This window comes from Lissotriton helveticus, chromosome 7 (genome assembly GCF_964261635.1).
Source record: "Lissotriton helveticus chromosome 7, aLisHel1.1, whole genome shotgun sequence".
Taxonomy (NCBI): Eukaryota; Metazoa; Chordata; class Amphibia; order Caudata; family Salamandridae; genus Lissotriton; species Lissotriton helveticus.
In genome coordinates, this window is record NC_136068.1 from 790579328 (window position 1) to 790598940 (window position 19613).

Genomic DNA, 19613 nt, shown 5'->3' on the forward strand with positions numbered 1-19613 from the left:
ATATATATCATGAAGAGTTGCCTGCTGTAAGAAAGGCCCACGACAGATAGATAGGTATTCACCTCTTTATTGCTGGAACAAATGCAATTTCATACATCAGCGATGCTATGCCAAAGTTAATGTCCTTCTCGACGCATTTCGTGTGGCTACACTTCTTCAGGAGATACGGGCATATTTAGCAAGCGAAGTCACAGCAATTTCAAATGCACTATTTAACACAGTTTTTCCCCGCCTCAGTGGGCGTGGCCACCGCTTGGCCTGCTGGAACATGAAGTGCATTGTGTCTTCCTTCAGTGAGGCGCTGTAAGTTTGATTTTATTTGTTGAGTAAAATCCCAAGTGGGTTACACTGACAGCGCTGATGTTGAGCTTACTTTTCACATTCTCCCGGCGGCATATCCGTCTCCACACCATAGCGTCGGTTGGCGCTGCGGCCAGACTGCACAGCGTGCAGCGGGGCCCTTCTTGCGACTCAGGCTGGGCCGCTGTAAACAAATCACGAAGAGTTGCCTGCTGTAAGAAAGGCCCACGACAGATAGGTAGGTGTTCGCCTCTTTATTGCTGGAACAAATGCAATTTCATACATCAGCGATGCTATGCCAAAGTTAATGTCCTTCTCGACGCATTTCGCGTAGCTACACTTCTTCAGGAGATACGGGCATATTTAGCAAGCGAAGTCACAGCAATTTCAAATGCACTATTTAACACAGTTTTTCCCCGCCTCAGTGGGCATGGCCACCGCTTGGCCTGCTGGAACACGAAGTGCATTGTGTCTTCCTTCAGTGAGGCGCTGTAAGTTTGCTTTGATTTGTTGAGTAAAATCCCAAGTGGGTTACACTGACTGCGCTGATGTTGAGCTTACTTTTCACCTTCTCCCGGCGGCATATCCGTCTCCACACCATAGCGTCGGTTGGCGCTGCGGCCAGACTGCACAGCGTGCAGCGGGGCCCTTCTTGCGACTCAGGCTGGGCCGCTGTAAACAAATCACGAAGAGTTGCCTGCTGTAAGAAAGGCCCACGACAGATAGGTAGGTATTCGCCTCTTTATTGCTGGAACAAATGCAATTTCATACATCAGCGATGCTATGCCAAAGTTAATGTCCTTCTCGACGCATTTCGTGTGGCTACACTTCTTCAGGAGATACGGGCATATTTAGCAAGCGAAGTCACAGCAATTTCAAATGCACTATTTAACACAGTTTTTCCCCGCCTCAGTGGGCGTGGCCACCGCTTGGCCTGCTGGAACATGAAGTGCATTGTGTCTTCCTTCAGTGAGGCGCTGTAAGTTTGGTTTTATTTGTTGAGTAAAATCCCAAGTGGGTTACACTGACAGCGCTGATGTTGAGCTTACTTTTCACATTCTCCCGGCGGCATATCCGTCTCCACACCATAGCGTCGGTTGGCGCTGCGGCCAGACTGCACAGCGTGCAGCGGGGCCCTTCTTGCGACTCAGGCTGGGCCGCTGTAAACAAATCACGAAGAGTTGCCTGCTGTAAGAAAGGCCCACGACAGATAGGTAGGTATTCGCCTCTTTATTGCTGGAACAAATGCAATTTCATACATCAGCGATGCTATGCCAAAGTTAATGTCCTTCTCGACGCATTTCGTGGGGCTACACTTCTTCAGGAGATACGGGCATATTTAGCAAGCGAAGTCACAGCAATTTCAAATGCACTATTTAACACAGTTTTTCCCCGCCTCAGTGGGCGTGGCCACCCCTTGGCCTGCTTAAACATGAAGTGCATTGTGTCTTCCTTCAGTGAGGCGCTGTAAGTTTGCTTTTATTTGTTGAGTAAAATCCCAAGTGGGTTACACTGACAGCGCTGATGTTGAGCTTACTTTTCACATTCTCCCGGCGGCATATCCATCTCCACACCATAGCGTCGGTTGGCGCTGCAGCCAGACTGCACAGCGTGCAGCAGGGCCCTTCTTGCGACTCAGGCTGGGCCGCTGTAAACAAATCACGAAGAGTTGCCTGCTGTAAGAAAGGCCCACGACAGATAGCTAGGTATTCGCCTCTTTATTGCTGGAACAAATGCAATTTCATACATCAGCGATGCTATGCCAAAGTTAATGTCCTTCTCGAAGCGTTTCGTGTGGCCACACTTCTTCAGGAGATACGGGCATATTTAGCAAGCGAAGTCACAGCAATTTCAAATGCACTATTTAACACAGTTTTTCCCCGCCTCAGTGGGCGTGGCCACCCCTTGGCCTGCTGGAACATGAAGTGCATTGTGTCTTCCTTCAGTGAGGCGCTGTAAGTTTGCTTTTATTTGTTGAGTAAAATCCCAAGTGGGGGGGGGTGTGGCTTGGCGGGCAAAGATGGCGGTTGCAGCGTTGTAGAGCTCCCGCCAGCCCAGACATAATCTGCTCATTTATCCTGGCCCCCGAGCCCGCTAACTGTCCTACCTGTGTGGCGATTGTTCCTGGCAGCGCTTCGACCTCTCCGGTGTGCCAAACCATCTCTCCGGCCGCTCTGGTGAGCCGAAATCGTCTGTGACCTGGTGCCTGCAGACGGAGCCGGGACCTCGATTTTCAGGGTCCTCGGCCGGCGGCCGATGGTCGGACAGGTCGGGCGACTCCCGGATCAGTGCTTGCAGCGCCGGAGGTGGAGGGAGCCGCTGCGGTGCCCTGTGGAGCAGCCTCACACGCCGGGGTGGCCCCTGGATGACGCAGAATCGCTGCGGCCTGTGCGGACCCCGAGCAGTCGGGGCCTCGAGTTTCGCGACCCCGGGCTGGCCCGAGCCCGGATTGTGGTGAGTCGGCGCTGGGCGTCCCTGGTGTTGGTGGGGCCGTGGCCGTGCCCAGAGACAATATCCGACGAGTGGAGGAGGTGCCTGGGGAGGTGATTCGCGACTGAGGCCCGTCTACACTGTGGGCTGGACTTCTTTGGTGGCGTGGGGTCTGGCGGCGCATTCCCTTTGCCTGAGTCCGGGGCTGCCTGCTTCCGGGGACGAGACGAAGGAGACCCCGGACTGCCTCTGCTGTGGCGGCGGAGCGACCTAGTGCCCTGAAGACGCCGGAGGGGAGCTGCGGCCTACCGGGCCTTTGAGACGCCGGGGCCTCGAGTTTGGTGATCCCCGCCCAGCGCAACCATCATTGGCTCTCAGACAGGGGAGCAAACGCTGTGTGGCCTGGGGCGCAGGGGGGTCGAGTGCCCCATCAGGATTGGATCGCTGGGACTCCTGCAGCTGTGCTTGTTGGGGCTGTGGATCGGTGGCATATAGAGCGGTCCAGTGGGATCCATACCCGAGCCTAGAGGGTCGCGCCTGCTGCCCTGGTGTGGACTGGGGACTGACCCAACGGCGGTGCACGACGGACTGTGAGTGCCTCCCCCCGCTCCGGTGTGACTGCTTGTGAAGTGGAGCTCGGCCCCCCGAGTGGACTCTATTTTTGAATTACTGTGAGTGAAGGGCCTGCCGTGGGCGCGGAGTGGTCCGCCCAACTTCTCCTAACCATGACAAGAGGTGGGGGCGGCGCTGGATCCACCAAGCAAGGCCCGATCGACAAATTTACTTGACCCAGCGGGGGGTCAGGGGCCTCCGGGGGCGGCCAGGGCACGGGACCTGACAACGCGGCCCTGATGGCCACCATCACGCAATCCAGAGACACGCTGGATGCCAAGATTGGAGCGGTGGGAGCCGACGTCATGCTACTGCGCCAGGGCCTTCGCAACGCTGTTGCTCGCATCACGGAGACCGAGACCAGGATCACAGGGGTGGAGGATGATGTGGGTGCCCTGAAAAAGAAAGTGGCAGAGATGGACAAGATCCAAAAGGGACTGGCACTCCGCGTCGAGGACGCAGAAGGGCGAGCGCGCAGGAATAATCTACGTTTCGTGGGTTTTCCGGAGGATTGCGAGAAAGGGCCCATGGATGCGTTCTTGACGCGATGGCTAGAGAGCTGGCTTCCCTCAGACGTCCTGTCGCGCTGCTTTGTGGTGGAACGCGCCCATAGAGCCCTGATGCAGAAGCCGCCAGTGGGAGAACGACCGCGTCCGGTCATTGCTAAAATCCTCAATTTCCACGATAGAGACACTATACTTCGCGAAGCGAGGGCCAAGGACACTTTGCTGTTTGACAATCACAAAATTATGATTTTCCCAGACTATACCAAGCAGGTACAGCAGCAGCGTCGTTCCTTCCAAGATGCGAAAGGCAAACTACGAGGTCTGAAGATCCAATATTCGCTGCTATACCCGGCTCGTCTTCGAGTCGTCTTTCAGTCCAAGACTCATTTTTTTGATACCCTGGAGGCAGTGTTTGGCTGGACCGACGGGACGACCAGGCTCCGGCCGAACGCCCAGCCGGGCCTGAATCCCGGACCATCACGTGGATCGTCGCAGGAGAGGGGTGACTCTTCCATCAGGGGTAAAAGACACAGGAAATCTCGTTCGCGGAGACGCTCCCGATCCGGGGGCGTCCCCCTGGATGGCGCGCAGTCCGACACCGATCAGTCCGGGAAAGGGATTTGAAGGCCGTGGGACCTTTATCTTCCCTACTTGACCTCTCTCTGTCATTGGACTATGCGAGAGGCCCGGAGCTGCGGCCGCATTGGTCGAGAGACTAGCATCTGGGGTGGCGAGACATGAACCTTGGCTTGCCTCAGGGGGGGCGATATTGGTGGGGCTTGATTGCCTCGCCCTACTCGAGCTACAGGTCAATTGTGGTTCATTGGGGCTCGGGGTACTGACCCGTGGGTGGCCTAGTCCTCTCACATTAGGGGGGCGGCCCCTGAGGGAAGGTCCCGTTAGTTGGGGGATGTAGTGGGATCCATTGGTATGGGTGGCTTTGGGCACTATGTTTTGGGCCCGAAGCTCCCCATGCCGCGACAGATACTTCAGTGTTTCATGAGGTATAGGGGTGGGGGGGAGGGGTGATGGGAGTTGGGCAGTTTTTGGGGCAGTGTTAGCGGGCAGGGATGGGGGGGTAGGGGGTGTTTTGAACAGGATGCACGTGATTTTGCTACAGTGACATACATGCTACTGGGTGCCTGGGCTGGGTCCTGGGGCTTTCAGAGACTTTCCCTTCGAGACTATGGTTGATTCCACGCAGAAGGCACTCGCTAGTGGCTCTATGTGAATCTTAAGTTGGAACGTGAGGGGGATGTTGGACAAAATTAAGCGTGGTGCAGTGTTGCGCTGGGGCAAGAGGGACTCAGCTGATGTCATGCTATTGCAGGAGACGCATATGTTGGGAACGAAGGTTCTGAGCCTACAGCGCTTTGGCTATACCCAGGTGTTTCATGCAGGGTTTTCCAGGGGCTCGAGGGGGGTGGCCATCCTTATTCATCGATGACTGTCATATACCCACGAGCGTCACTGGCTCGATCCCCAAGGTCGGTATGTCTTTGTTAAAGGTATGATTGGTACGGAGCCGGTGGTATTTGGCAGTGTGTATGCCCCCCCTCCTTTACAATGGTCCCTGGCAGAGCGCCTATTTGCATTGTGGGCCGAGATCCCGGACTCCTTGGCTGTGATAGGTGGCGACTGGAACGATGTGGTGGATGTGTGCCTGGACCAAAAGAGGATGCAGGGGACCGCGGTGACAACCTCCCCTACACGCTTGAAAGCGATGATTGATGGGCTGGGCTGGGTGGATGTCTGGAGACATTTGCATGCCAGGACGCGCGAGTACACGTATGTGTCTGCGGTGCATGGCTCCTTCTCCCGGCTGGACTGTGTGTTTGTACCAGGGGCCTTTCTCGACAGGGTGAAGCAGGCCGCGATTCAGCCTCGAGGGCTGTCTGACCACTCCCCGGTCGTAGTATGGATTGAACTGCACAAGTCGCACCAGCCATTTCGGTGGCGGATGTCCTCGTGGCATCTCCAGCAGGCAGATTATGCGAACCACATGCGCGGAGCGATTGGCCACTACTGGCAGGAGAACCTGACAGAGGGGGTTGATGGAGTGACGGTCTGGGAGGCCATGAAGCCCACGTTGTGGGGCGTCGACATAGCTTGGTGTGCTGCTGCCCGTTGAAGTCGTCGAGAGGCCACGGTAGCGGCTTCGGCTAGAGTGGGGGTATTGGAGAATCGGTGTCGGGAGGACGGGGATGATGTAGCACTAAGACTGCTCCTGCAGGCGCAGCAATCCTACGCCTCAGTCTTACTGGACGAGGCTCGACAAGCCTGGCTGGCTACACAGAGCAGGGTTTACCAGTGGGGCGACAAGTCCTGCACCATGCTCCATAGACTGTGTCAACAAACTCTGCAGCCGATTACCCTACCGGGCCTCGTAGACGGAGAAGGGACTGCCATGACGGATCCTGCTGCCATTGCGGCGAGCTTTGCTGGCTATTATGCAGTACAATTCGCCCCTCGGGACAGTCTCCCGCCGGAGGCTATTGACAAGTTCATTGCTGACCTCCCCCCCCCGTGCGATATCAGACGAAGCCAGGACAGCCCTCGACCTTCCCTTGACGGCGGAGGAACTAGGTGATGCGTTGGGACAACTCAACACTGGTAAGGCGCCCGGACCGAGCGGATTTCCCAGTGAATTCTATAAGAAATTCCACCTACAGCTGGGGCCGCACTATAGGCGGGCACTGGAGGTGGCGCGGGAACGTGGTAGCTTACCGGCGGACTGGCGTCAGGCTGAAATCGTAGTCTTCCAGAAGCCAGGCAGACCTCCCGACAGACACGAGTCGTATCGCCCCATATCCCTAATCAACTTTGAAGCCAAATTGTTGGCCAAGGCATTGGCGAACCGCCTCCTCCCATATGTAGCGGACTTGGTCCACCCGGATCAGGCGGGCTTTATGACGGGTAGAGCGACAAGACACAATATCAGACGTGCACAGGTGGCGGTTGATGCGATAGGAGCGACTGGAGAGCAGGCGGCGCTACTACTGGCAGACATTGATAGGGCGCTCGACTCGGTCAGCTGGACTTACCTCTTCGCCCTTTTGCCGCGTCTCAACCTAGGTCCGGTTTTTGTCTCGTACGTCAGGCTTTTATACACGGACATCACCGCCTCGGTGCGTATTTCGGGAGCTATATCGGAGAAGTTCCCGGTCGCTAGGGGGACCCGACAGGGATGCCCCCTCTCCCCTTACATCTTTGCATTGGTCATGGAACCGCTGGCCGCATGGGTGCGCATTGATGCGCAGCTTCGTGGAATTGTGTGGGGAGCGGGACTCTCGGACAGGATTGCGTTGTACGCAGACGATGTCCCCTTCTTTATGACTGACCTTAATCGTTCTGGCCCTCGAATCTTGGAAATAATGCGTATTTTTGGAGCCGTGTCAGGACTCTTCCTCAACCCGCGCAAATCGACTCTATGGATACTAGGTGGAAAGTCGGAGGCATTCTCTTGGGCCTCGGCCCTACAGGTGGCGGTCGGTGGTCTAAAATATCTGGGAGTCTTCCTGTCTGAGTCTGCTGTAATTGCATGGGAGCGCAACGTGCAGCCGGTTTGGGACAAGGTCCAATCAGACGTCAAAACCTGGTCTCGCATGCCTCTTAATAACTATGGCAGGTCCGCAATCTTCAAAATTGTCGCCCTCCCTAGACTCCTGTACCAGCTGCAGAACTATCCATACAAGGTCGACCCGCAATGGTTCCGTCGAGTAAATCCTGTACTAGGACGTTTTCTATGGGCGGGGGGTGCCTCCAGAGTGGCGCTACGGACTTGTTTCTTGTCCACGTACTGTGGAGGTCTCGCTACATCGGACATTCTATCCTACTATCAAGCCTCCCATTTGTTGGTTCTGAATGAGTGGTGGTACGGTGGACGCAGTGACCCGGCATACGCCCTGGAACATCTTCTGATGGGGGATGCCACGCTTCATACATTGTTGTACTCGGCCGGCCAGCGGAAGAAACTGCCGCAGGCTACTCAGGTGGTCTTCATGATTTGGAGACAGGTGCTGCACCGTATGGGCTGGTGGGGTCGGCTAACGGCGGAAACTCCACTTTGGAACAATGGACAGCTCCCTGCACTCGCCTCGCTGCCGGGGTTTGGTGGCTGGGACTCCATTGGGATCTCGTCACTTGGCCATGTTCTTACTGGGACTACCCTCAAATCCTTTCAAGCCCTCAGCGCCGAATTTGATATGCCCAAGACCCAATTTTCTAAATATCTACAACTTCGTCATGCTCTTGCACCGAGTCTGGTGGGGCTGGACCGACTTCCTGAGTTTAGCCCCGTTGAGGCTAAGCTTTTCATGGGAGACCTGGGGGATAAAAAAGTCTCCAAAATTTACCAAACATTAGTCACTCACTGCTCCTCTTCCCTCCTGTCGTTGAAGGCCTCGTGGGAGACGGATATTGGCCCCTTGGATGATGATGACTGGAGGGAGGCCCTGGAGTCCCCCCGTGGGGCAGCAATAGCTGTGAGACTCCGGTTTATACAGTTCAAATACCTGCATAGGGCCTATTACACCAGAGAGAGACTGTGGAAGGCTGGCCTCATCGCTACCCCTGAATGCCTGCGTTGTGGGACTGAGAGAGGTACACTGCTGCATACTGTGTGGTCGTGTGTGGGTCTGACCCGGTTCTGTAATGGTGTATGGAATAGCTTGTCAGAGGTGCTGGGGTGGGACCTTCCTCGCACGCCCAGACTGGGTCTTCTGCATATCCTGGATCAAGTGGGGGGTAACATTTATAAGCGTTACCTCCTTCTGCTGGGTCTAGTTGTGGCCAAACGGGATTTGGCGAGGGCGTGGAAGAGCGACCGCGCCCCCCCACTCAGCGCCTGGAGGGCGGGCTTGGATTTTCTTATGGGATTGGAATTGCCGGTGTTTGAGGCCAGGGGCTGCCCCCGAAAACATTATAAGATTTGGAAGCGGTGGGCGGATTACAGGGAGTTGACCTTGGAGCCTCCCATCGACCTGGAAGATGGACTGCCTACCAGCAGTGACCTCGGGGCCTAGGTGGCTCCAGGACGCCTAATTTGCTTTCCACTGTATACTGCAGCTGATAGTGATCACGTGCACCGGGTTAGGGTGGGATAAGGGGTGGGTAGTGGGGGTTTTTGGGGTTGTTGGCGGGGGGCAGGGGTGTGGGAGGGGGGATAGTTGAACGTCTAGTCTGTTCATGCATTCTGTTGTATGTTTACCACTGACTATGGAGAACTGTACATATGATCTGCCTACGCATTTAATAAACACAGTTGTGAAAAAAAAAATCCCAAGTGGGTTACACTGACAGCGCTTATGTTGAGCTTACTTTTCACATTCTCCCGGCGGCATATCCGTCTCCACACCATAGCGTCGGTTGGCGCTGCAGCCAGACTGCACAGAGTGTATAGAGGGGCCCTTCTTGCGACTCAGGCTGGCCCGCTGTAAACAAATCACGAAGAGTTGCCTGCTGTAAGAAAGGCCCACGACAGATAGCTAGGTATTCGCCTCTTTATTGCTGGAAGAAATGCAATTTCATACATCAGCGATGCTATGCCAAAGTTAATGTCCTTCTCGACGCGTTTCGTGTGGCTACACTTCTTCAGGAGATACGGGCATATTTAGCATGCGAAGTCACAGCAATTTCAAATGCACTATTTAACACAGTTTTTCCCCGCCTCAGTGGGCGTGGCCACCGCTTGGCCTGCTGGAACATGAAGTGCATTGTGTCTTCCTTCAGTGAGGCGCTGTAAGTTTGCTTGTATTTGTTTAGTAAAATCCCAAGTGGGTTACACTAACAGCGCTGATGTTGAGCTTACTTTTCACATTCTCCCGGCGGCATATCCGTCTCCACACCATAGCGTCGGTTGGCGCTGCGGCCAGACTGCACAGCGTGCAACGGGGCCCTTCTTGCGACTCAGGCTGGGCCGCTGTAAACAAATCACGAAGAGTTGCCTGCTGTAAGAAAGGCCCACGACAGATAGGTAGGTATTCGCCTCTTTATTGCTGGAACAAATGCAATTTCATACATCAGCGATGCAATGCCAAAGTTAATGTCCTTCTCGACGCATTTCGTGTGGCTACACTTCTTCAGGAGATACGGGCATATTTAGCAAGCAAAGTCACAGCAATTTCAAATGCACTATTTAACACAGTTTTTCCCCGCCTCAGTGGGCGTGGCCACCCCTTGGCCTGCTGGAACATGAAGTGCATTGTGTCTTCCTACAGTGAGGCGCAGTTACTTTGCTTTTATTTGTTGAGTAAAATCCCAAGTGGGTTACACTGACAGCGCTGATGTTGAGCTTACTTTTCACATTCTCCCGGCGGCATATCCGTCTCCACACCATAGCGTCGGTTGGCGCTGCAACCAGACTGCACAGCGTGCAGCGGGGCCCTTCTTGGGACTCAGGCTGGGCCGCTATAAACAAATCACGAAGAGTTGCCTGCTGTAAGAAAGGCCCACGACAGATAGGTAGGTATTCGCCTCTTTATTGCTGGAAGAAATGCAATTTCATACATCAGCGATGCTATGCCAAAGTTAATGTCCTTCTCGACACGTTTCGTGTGGCCACACTTCTTCAGGAGATACGGGCATATTTAGCAAGCGAAGTCACAGCAATTTCAAATGCACTATTTAACACAGTTTTTCCCCGCCTCAGTGGGCGTGGCCACCGCTTGGCCTGCTGGAACATGAAGTGCATTGTGTCTTCCTTCAGTGAGGCGCTGTAAGTTTGCTTGTATTTGTTGAGTAAAATCCCAAGTGGGTTGCACTGACAGCGCTGATGTTGAGCTTACTTTTCACATTCTCCCGGTGGCATATCCGTCTCCACACCACAGCGTCGGTTGGTACTGCGGCCAGACTGCACAGTGTGCAGCAGGGCCCTTCTTGCAACTCAGGCTAGGCTGCTGTAAACAAATCACGAAGAATTGCCTGCTGTAAGAAAGGCCCACGACAGATAGGTAGGTATTCGCCTCTTTATTGCTGGAAGAAATGCAATTTCATACATCAGCGATGCTATGCCAAAGTTAATGTCCTTCTCGACGCGTTTCGTGTGGCTACACTTCTTCAGGAGATAAGGGCATATTTAGCATGCGAAGTCACAGCAATTTCAAATGCACTATTTAACACAGTTTTTCCCCGCCTCAGTGGGCGGGGCCACCGCTTGGCCTGCTGGAACATGAAGTACATTGTGTCTTCCTTCAGTGAGGCGCTGTAAGTTTGCTTGTATTTGTTGAGTAAAATCCCAAGTGGGTTGCACTGACAGCGCTGATGTTGAGCTTACTTTTCACATTCTTACGGCGGCATATCCATCTTGATGTAGCACAACCCACTTGGGTAACACTGTGAATATAACTTTGGGGATATGGCACATAACCCACAGGGGAGGACAAAAACACTACGAAGACCACAATGCCACGGTTTGCGGCTACGCCCACTGGGGCGGGACTTCAATTATTCAATTACACAAGTGCTTCAAAATATGTGATGCCATCTCTCTGAACATTCAGCCTTCAGCCCATAATTAAGTGCGCAAGCACGAAACGCGTCGGGAGCAGGACTGCTATTGAGAGTGTCGCTACAGCCTTCCCTTCATGCACAGCATCCTCCAGTAAAGTAATTTTTCAGCAAAAACCTTACCTGTTTGGCGTGTTCTTCCACAGCAGGCACCTTGTGGTTTTGATGTTTCAGCGGTTCAGCCTGAACCGCGGAAGAACCCCACTGTTTCTACAGACCAGCCACAGCGTCACCTGGCGTTGCAGTGACGGGAACGGGTAGCTGTTTCTGGAATATTGAGACACTGGTATGGAGAGGAGCTCTGATGCAGCACAACCCACTTGGGTAACATTGTAAATATAACTTTGGGGATATGGCACACAACCCACAGGGGAGGACAAAGACACTACGAAGACCACAATGCCACGGTTTGTGGCTACACCCACTGGGGCGGGACTTCAATTATTCAATTACACAAGTGCTTCAAAATATGTGATGCCGTCTCTCTGAACATTCAGCCTTCAGCCCATGATTAAGTGCGCAAGCACGAAACGCGTCGGGAGCAGGACTGCTATTGAGAGTGTCGCTACAGCCTTACCTTCATGCACAGCATCCTCCAGTAAAGTAATTTTTCAGCAAAAACCTTACCTGTTTGGCGAGTTCTACCACAGCAGGCACCTTGTGGTTTTGATATTTCAGTGGTTCAGACTGGACCGCGGAAGAACCCCACTGTTTCTACAGACCAGCCGCAGCATCGCCTGGCGTTGCAGTGACGGGAACGGGTAGCTGTTTCTGGAGGAGTGAGACGCTGGTATGGAGAGGAGCTTTGATGCAGCACAACCCACTTGGGTAACACTGTGAATATAACTTTGGGGATATGGCACACAACCCACAGGGGAGGAAAAAGACACTACGAAGACCACAATGCCACGGTTTGCGGCTACGCCCACTGGGGCGGGACTTCAATTATTAAATTACACAAGTGCTTCAAAATATGTGATGCCGTCTCTCTGAACATTCAGCCTTCAGCCCATGATTAAGTGCACAAACACGAAACGCGTCGGGAGCAGGACTGCTATTGAGAGTGTCGCTACAGCCTTCCCTTCATGCACAGCATCCTCCAGTAAAGTAATTTTTCAGCAAAAACCTTCCTGTTTGGCATGTTCTTCCACAGCAGGCACCTTGTGGTTTTGATGTTTCAGCGGTTCAGCCTGGACCGCGGAAGAACTCCACTGTTTCTACAGACCAGCCGCAGCGTCACCTGGCGTTGCAGTGACGGGAACGGGTAGCTGTTTCTGTAGGAGTGAGACGCTGGTATGGAGAGGAGCTTTGATGCAGCACAACCCACTTGGGTAACACTGTGAATATAACTTTGGGGATATGGCACACAACCCACAGGGGAGGACAAAGGCACTACGAAGACCAGAATGCCACGATTTGCGGCTACGCCCACTGGGGCGGGACTTCAATTATTCAATTACACAAGTGCTTCAAAATATGTGATGCCGTCTCTCTGAACCTTCATCCTTCAGCCCATGATTAAGAGCGCAAGCACGAAACGCGTCAGGAGCAGGACTGCTACTGAGAGTGTCACCACAGCCTTCCCTTCATGCACAGCATCCTCCAGTAAAGTAATTTTTCAGCAAAAACCTTACCTGTTTGGCGTGTTCTGTGGTTCCGTGACGATTTTACTCGTGTTTGTAACATTGTCGTAAATACATAATTTTGGTATCAGTGAACCGCAAATGATCCATTTAGTATATCCTGGTGTTTTCGCTATGCTACGAGCAAGAGCACTCCTGTTACAAACACATTTCTGTTCTACCCATGGCATCCATCTTAGACACGGAAGCCATTTTGTATTCCTTGCCCTCACATAGTCAATGGACACGCAATGACCTCTTTTCATTTAAGGACACGTAGGCTTTAGCCGGCGATTCACCTTGCGAGTGACACGTGCACCTTAGGCCAGCAACGCTGTGGCAGCATGACTCGGCAAGAGCTGCCTCCCCAGCCTGAGGCCAGTCCTGCTATACTGGTTCTTGTGTTCGTTGGCCTGATCATGATTAGGCGGCCGAAGCTGGTAACCGTGCCCATTTACGACCCACAAACATCTCTTATCCTGTCTTTCTATCTTCTGCACCTGGCTCTGCTCCTTTCCTTCTGGGCCTTTATTAGGGGGAGGTAACAAAATTTACGATGAGGCGGTCCGGGTCTTGAATGAGAAATTGACATGGGATTATGATGGAATAGTGGGAACCCCTCATTCGTAATGTTTTGACATCAGATACTGTTGACGATTCCTGTGCAACGCCAAATATTTATTGTTTAAGACACGAATGTTTAGAACTGTGGTAACATGTAAAGAATTTGCCCCGAGCAGAATATTTAGTATATAAGGAACAACCCTCTTTGTACAAATTGAACAGGCTCCTAGACACTGCCCGTGTGCAGTTTCTGTGACTTCTGTGTCCCTGCAGTAATAAACCTTTGGTCTTTGACGCCACCATCGAGAAGCCCGTGTTTCTGTTTGTTTGTGCACCAAGACAGGTTGAACTCCGGGGTCTTCGGGTGTTTTCCCTGACACCTCTGGACGGAACCAAAAAGTCCAGAACTCCAATTGGCGCCCACGTGGGGCGACGTCATTCGGTACCGGTCCAAAAGCCTGAAGAGTTCGAGGAGCTTCGTGTGAAGATTTCAGAGGGAGGCGCCCCACTTCATCGATCCCGGCATATCGCAAAAGTGGCCCCGACGTTCTCTTCCGCGAGGGTTCCCGTTCAGACGGCTGCAGTGGTCCGTTGCCTTGACCGTCGCCCTGTCTTGGACCCGAGGTGCAGTCCTTAGTACGGCGAGACGTGACGGGTTTCTCCTTGGTGACGTCTTCAGTACCTCAGTTAAGTATTTTGTGAGGGTTGCTCCTGTTTGGATAATCCTTTTAGTTCTCAGTTCAGTTCAGTTCTGTAAGATTATCACTGGTTATTCTGGTTACGATAATCATTCTGTTCAGTTCAGGTATCGATACATTTGTCAGTTCTGGTAGGCCTAAGTTCTTGGTTCGAGTGCGCATCTTTTCTGTTTGTGTCTTGTTTGTTTTGTGTTCCGGATTATAAAATGGTAAGTCGGAAAAATTGTATGTTGTCTTGTTTTAGTTGCAACAGTGATTCCCAGTTGGAGGACTCGTGTTCGGTTCCCCCGATTGGAACTCCCCTTTATGATCTATATTGCAAATTTGGTGTGGGCCCTATCTCTTATAACGAGGTATGGATCCGCTTCACAGAGAAAGATGGTGTCCTTAGTTGGCCACTACATGGTAGTTTTGAACCTGAAGTTCTCGATAATCTAGAAAGAAGGTTGTTTAAGAAGAAAGCCCGGCCGGCAATGTTTGATTCTTTCCGTTATTGGCGAAAAGAATCTAAACAGAGAGAAATTAAAAAGTTGAAGAAAGAACAGAAAGAGCAAGAGTTGACTTTAGAACAGTCTGCTAGGCAGCTGCAACTCAACGAGTCTGAGAAAGCGATGGAGGTGGCCAATAGAGAACGTAATTTAGCGATAGACAAGTGCTATCCTGCTTTACCATCGAGTACGGCTAAGATAGTAGAGGACCCTGAAAAGGATCCCCTGTTGTCTTACTTGTTACGATCACCCCCACCGTATGCACAGGGTGCTACGGCTCCACCTATACCGAATGTTCAATTACCGGTTGCTGGACAACCCGGTGTCCCTGTTCCCGCTCCCCTGAATCAAGTTCCTGTACCTTCTGTGGTCAATATTAATGTTCCTTCGACAACCCCTCTTCTAGGGTTGCCGGCTTCTTTACCTATGCCTTTGTCGCTCACACCTGCTAGTTCACAAGCTATTTTTCCTGCTACTCCTACTGCTCCTAATCTATCTGTTCCAACTGCTACTCTATTTACTGCCTCTGCTAATATTATGACTCCACTTTCTGTTCGTCGGAGAATCACTGATTCTGTCTCTAATATTCTATCTCCCTTCTATAAAACTCTGATTAAGACTCCTACCTCTGACTCTGTACAGAGGCGTAGTCAGCTTCCCAGTACTGAAGAAAGAGGAATATTAGATTCCACTGCTCTTAGATGGGTTTCGAAAGTTGGAAGATATAATGTACAAGATGTATTAGATACATTTATGCAATGGAATGAACCGACACAACGATATGTGTTCGATGAAATATGTTTCCTTCTACGTGAGGAATTGGAAGAGGATGACCCTGAATCAAATCTAGGAGAATTAATTAATGTTCAGAAAGAGTTTGCTGCAGGTATGATAGTCGGTCAAAATATAAAAGAAGCGATGGAACTGGTTCTAAGTTATAGGACCGACTCATCCCTTCGTTCACCGAGAGAGTTAGAGAAACGCAGTACGAAACAAAATCGTCAATACCCAATGAGAGAGGTTCCACCAATTTGGCGTGAAGCTGTGCAAGCTAATGCAAACCTTGGTATTGCAGCCGCTCCGGCCCAATTCCAGAGAGTATGGATACATATTCCATGGAAGCGAGCTGAAGTATTAGCAGTGAAACAGGCCTTGCCAGATCCGCGTAAAAATCCTGCAGGGTACTACAAAGAGTTGGCTCAAACAGTTGACGCTTGTGTATTGAATCTTGCTGACATAGATCTGCTATTTGGTAATGTAGTACCGCAACCAATTTGGGCTAAAATTCGTAAAGAGAACCATCCAGTTGCCCTAGGTGGTGACTGGGCAGCTATAATTGCAGCAGATGGTCAACAAATAGGTGGTTCCAAACCAGAACCCTTAATTGCTAATTTGCCTGGTAGGATAATCGATTTAATGAAAACTTTGATGCCAGCATTACGCGTTAACTGGGACAAATTGTCCGCGTGCAAACAGAAGAAAGACGAAAGCGTCTCCGACTTTTTCACAAGATTCGAGGAGACTTTCGTGGATCATAGTGGTCAGGATATGAGCACAGAAGGAGGCCAGAGATTATTTGTTGATAAATTTGTGGACAATCTGTTGCCAGAACTTAGTGGTAAATTAAAGAATTCTGAAAGTGCGTGGGCTGTCTCTACGACTGCGCAAATACTTGCGACTGCCCAGTACTATGAAAATAGGGATAAAGAAGAGAAGGAAAAATCAGATAAAAAGACGAAAGATTTAAAAACTAAAGTACTTTTACAGCAAGCTTATCCGCCTCGCACTAATCAGACTAATATGCAGCAAGGGTCATATCAAAGAACGGAATATAATTTTCAAAGGCCACAATACCAATGGAATCAATGTGCTTATTGCAAAGTGGAAGGTCATTACAAAAATGAGTGTCCAGTTCGGGCACAAAATAATGCTGCGGCAGCTCAGAGAGGTCGTGGTAGTTCCATGCAAAACTCTAGAGGTCGAGGACGAGGTGCTATGCCTCCGCAGACGAGTGATCGCACTTCTAATTATTTCGACCAGCGAAATGGACAATCTGCCCAACAGAATAGGTCTCCACAACATCATGTTGAAGACTATTATGAAGCTAGTGAGGAAGTTCAGCAAAGTGAGTACTAGGACAGCCATGGACAAAGAGAGGGAGTAGTATCAGTTCCAGTAGATCAGAGTGGGCCTTATGTCGCAGTAGCAACATCAGGTATAGTCGAACCGTTTCTGTTGGATACTGGTGCAGCAAAAAGTTCTATCATACATGCGAAACTCCCTGGCGCACCTTTGTCTGGCTCAACAAACGTTTCAGTAGGTTTTTCGGGCGCCCCTGTTCATAACCCTGTTTCTGGTCCTTTGTCTATTTCTGTTGGACCCTGCCACTTGAAAGCACCCCTGATTTTGACGACAGGTTGTAATGAAAATCTGCTTGGTTTAGACTTGTTAAAACGCATGTACGCGACATTGTACTGTTCTCCAGCAGGAGTACAGCTTACGTTGGGTAAAAGAATAATCTCTCCGATGTACTTGTCGATGGATGCGCTCCCACCAGAGCTGCGTTCACTCCCTGATTCTCTTTGGGCGACTGGTCCTAATGATGTAGGTCTATTGGAAATTCCACCCTATGTAGTAACTTTGAAAGCAAATGTCAAACTTCCACGAATTCCACAATACAGAATCTCTAGTGAAGGTGAGCGTGCGCTCCTACTAATAGTGCATGATCTGATTGAGAAAGACGTTATAGAAGAAACTAGAGGTAATGTCTGTAATAGTCCTGTACTGCCTATTTTGAAACGAACTGACCCTACAAAACCTCCAGTATATAGGTTTGTAATTGATCTCAGAGAGGTTAATAAAATTGTGATTCCACAGTTTCCTGTGGTTCCAGACATTACTGCATTGTTAACGTTGATTCCTGCCACAGCAGCATGGTTTTCGGTTGTCGACTTGAAAAATGCCTTTTTCAGCATTCCGATAGCCGAAGAAAGCAGAGATATCTTCGGTTTCTCTCTAGGAGGACGAAGCTTCAGGTTTAAACGCGCTCCACAAGGCTATTGTGAAAGCCCATCCATTTACAGTCAAGCATTAAAAAGCCAGTTAGATTCCTTCGTACTTCCTCCTGGTTCTGCTTTAATACAATATGTTGATGATCTTCTAGTGGCTGCTGATGACAAGGAAACTTGCAAAACAGCTACGATTTCTTTATTGCATCATTTGTCAAATTTGAATCACAAGGTGTCACCTTCAAAAATGCAATACTGCTGCCAAGAAGTGACCTACCTAGGTCATCTCTTGTCAAAGGAGGGAAGGAAGTTGACCCCAGAAAGAATAAAAGCAATTACACAGATGAATGTTCCTAGCACGCAGAGAGAAGTACGTGCCTTTTTAGGTATTACCTCATATTGTAGGCAATGGATCCCAAATTTTTCTCTTTTGGCAAAACCATTGGTAGCCTTGACTGGGAAAGGTGTTCCGAGCCCGGTACCATGGTCTGCTGAATGTCAGCAGAGTTTTTCTGAGTTACGAAATGCACTGTGTTCAGCACCTGTATTGGGTACACCCGACTACAGTAAGCCATTCACGCTCTATGTCCACGAGAGAGAAGGTTGTGCATTGAGTGTTTTGACGCAGAAATTTGGTGATAAACAACGCCCTTGTGCGTATTTTTCATCAACATTAGATCCAGTAGCTAGAGCGTTGCCTAGTTGCTTGAGAGCTACAGCCGCAGCTGCAGCTTCCATTCGACAATCTGCTGGTTTAGTAATGAACAATATGCTAGTGGTTATGGTTCCTCATGCGGTGGATACACTCATGAACCGAACCAAGACGCAACACCTTACCAGTGCTAGATTATCAGGTTATGAACTGACACTGTTAGCTAGTCATATTCAGATCAAAAGATGCAATGTATTGAATCCAGCAACATTGTTGCCGACTAGCCAAGAGTCGAGTGATTCCGAACCACACGACTGTTATTTCAAAACTGAGGAAGAAACAAAAGGACGAATTGATCTAAAAGACACTCCGTTGTCAGATCCAGATGGCACGCTGTATGTTGATGGGTCTTGCTTCAAATTGGAGAATGGTGATGTGACTGCTGCTTATGCAGTAACGACCTTGAGTACGATTGTGGAGACTGCAAGAGTGAGTCAGAATTCTGCCCAGGCTGCAGAATTGATCGCGCTAACAAGAGCGTGCGTTTTAGCTAAGGGAAAGAGAGTGAATGTGTTCACAGATAGTCAGTACGCGTTCGGCGTGGCCCTTAGTTTTGGCCGTTTGTGGAAAGAGAGAGGTTTCATTACGTCCCATGGGACTAAGATTCAACATGGTCAGCTAGTTAATGACTTGTTGGAATCTCTAACCTTGCCGACTGAAGTTGCGATTGTGAAATGCAGTGCTCATAAAGCAATCACGGATGATGTTGGTTGTGGGAATGCTTTTGCTGATGAGACTGCAAAACAGACAGCTAGAAATATGATGAGTAGAATGTATGTTGCAACGTCTGCAAGATGGATTTCTGAGTCTGGAATGTGTGAAGACACAGTGGAAAGCGTGAAGGAAATTCAGAAAGAGGCGACTGAGGAGGAAAAACTTGCATGGAGAGAGAGCACGGGTAAATTGGACTCGAGTGGGTGTTGGATTGACTTGTCGGAACAACAGCGTTGGATGTTGCCTGATGCGTATGTGCTTGCAGTAGTGACGATGGCACATGGAACAGCACACATCAGTTCAAAAGGGATTTGTAAGATGTTGGCTCCGGTCTGGAAGAATGATGGGATTAGTAAGTGTGCAGAGAGAGTGGTGAGAAATTGTATGGTATGCTTGATGCATAATCCTGGCAAGGGAATCCCCACACCTGCAGGTCACTTCGCTCCTCCTTCC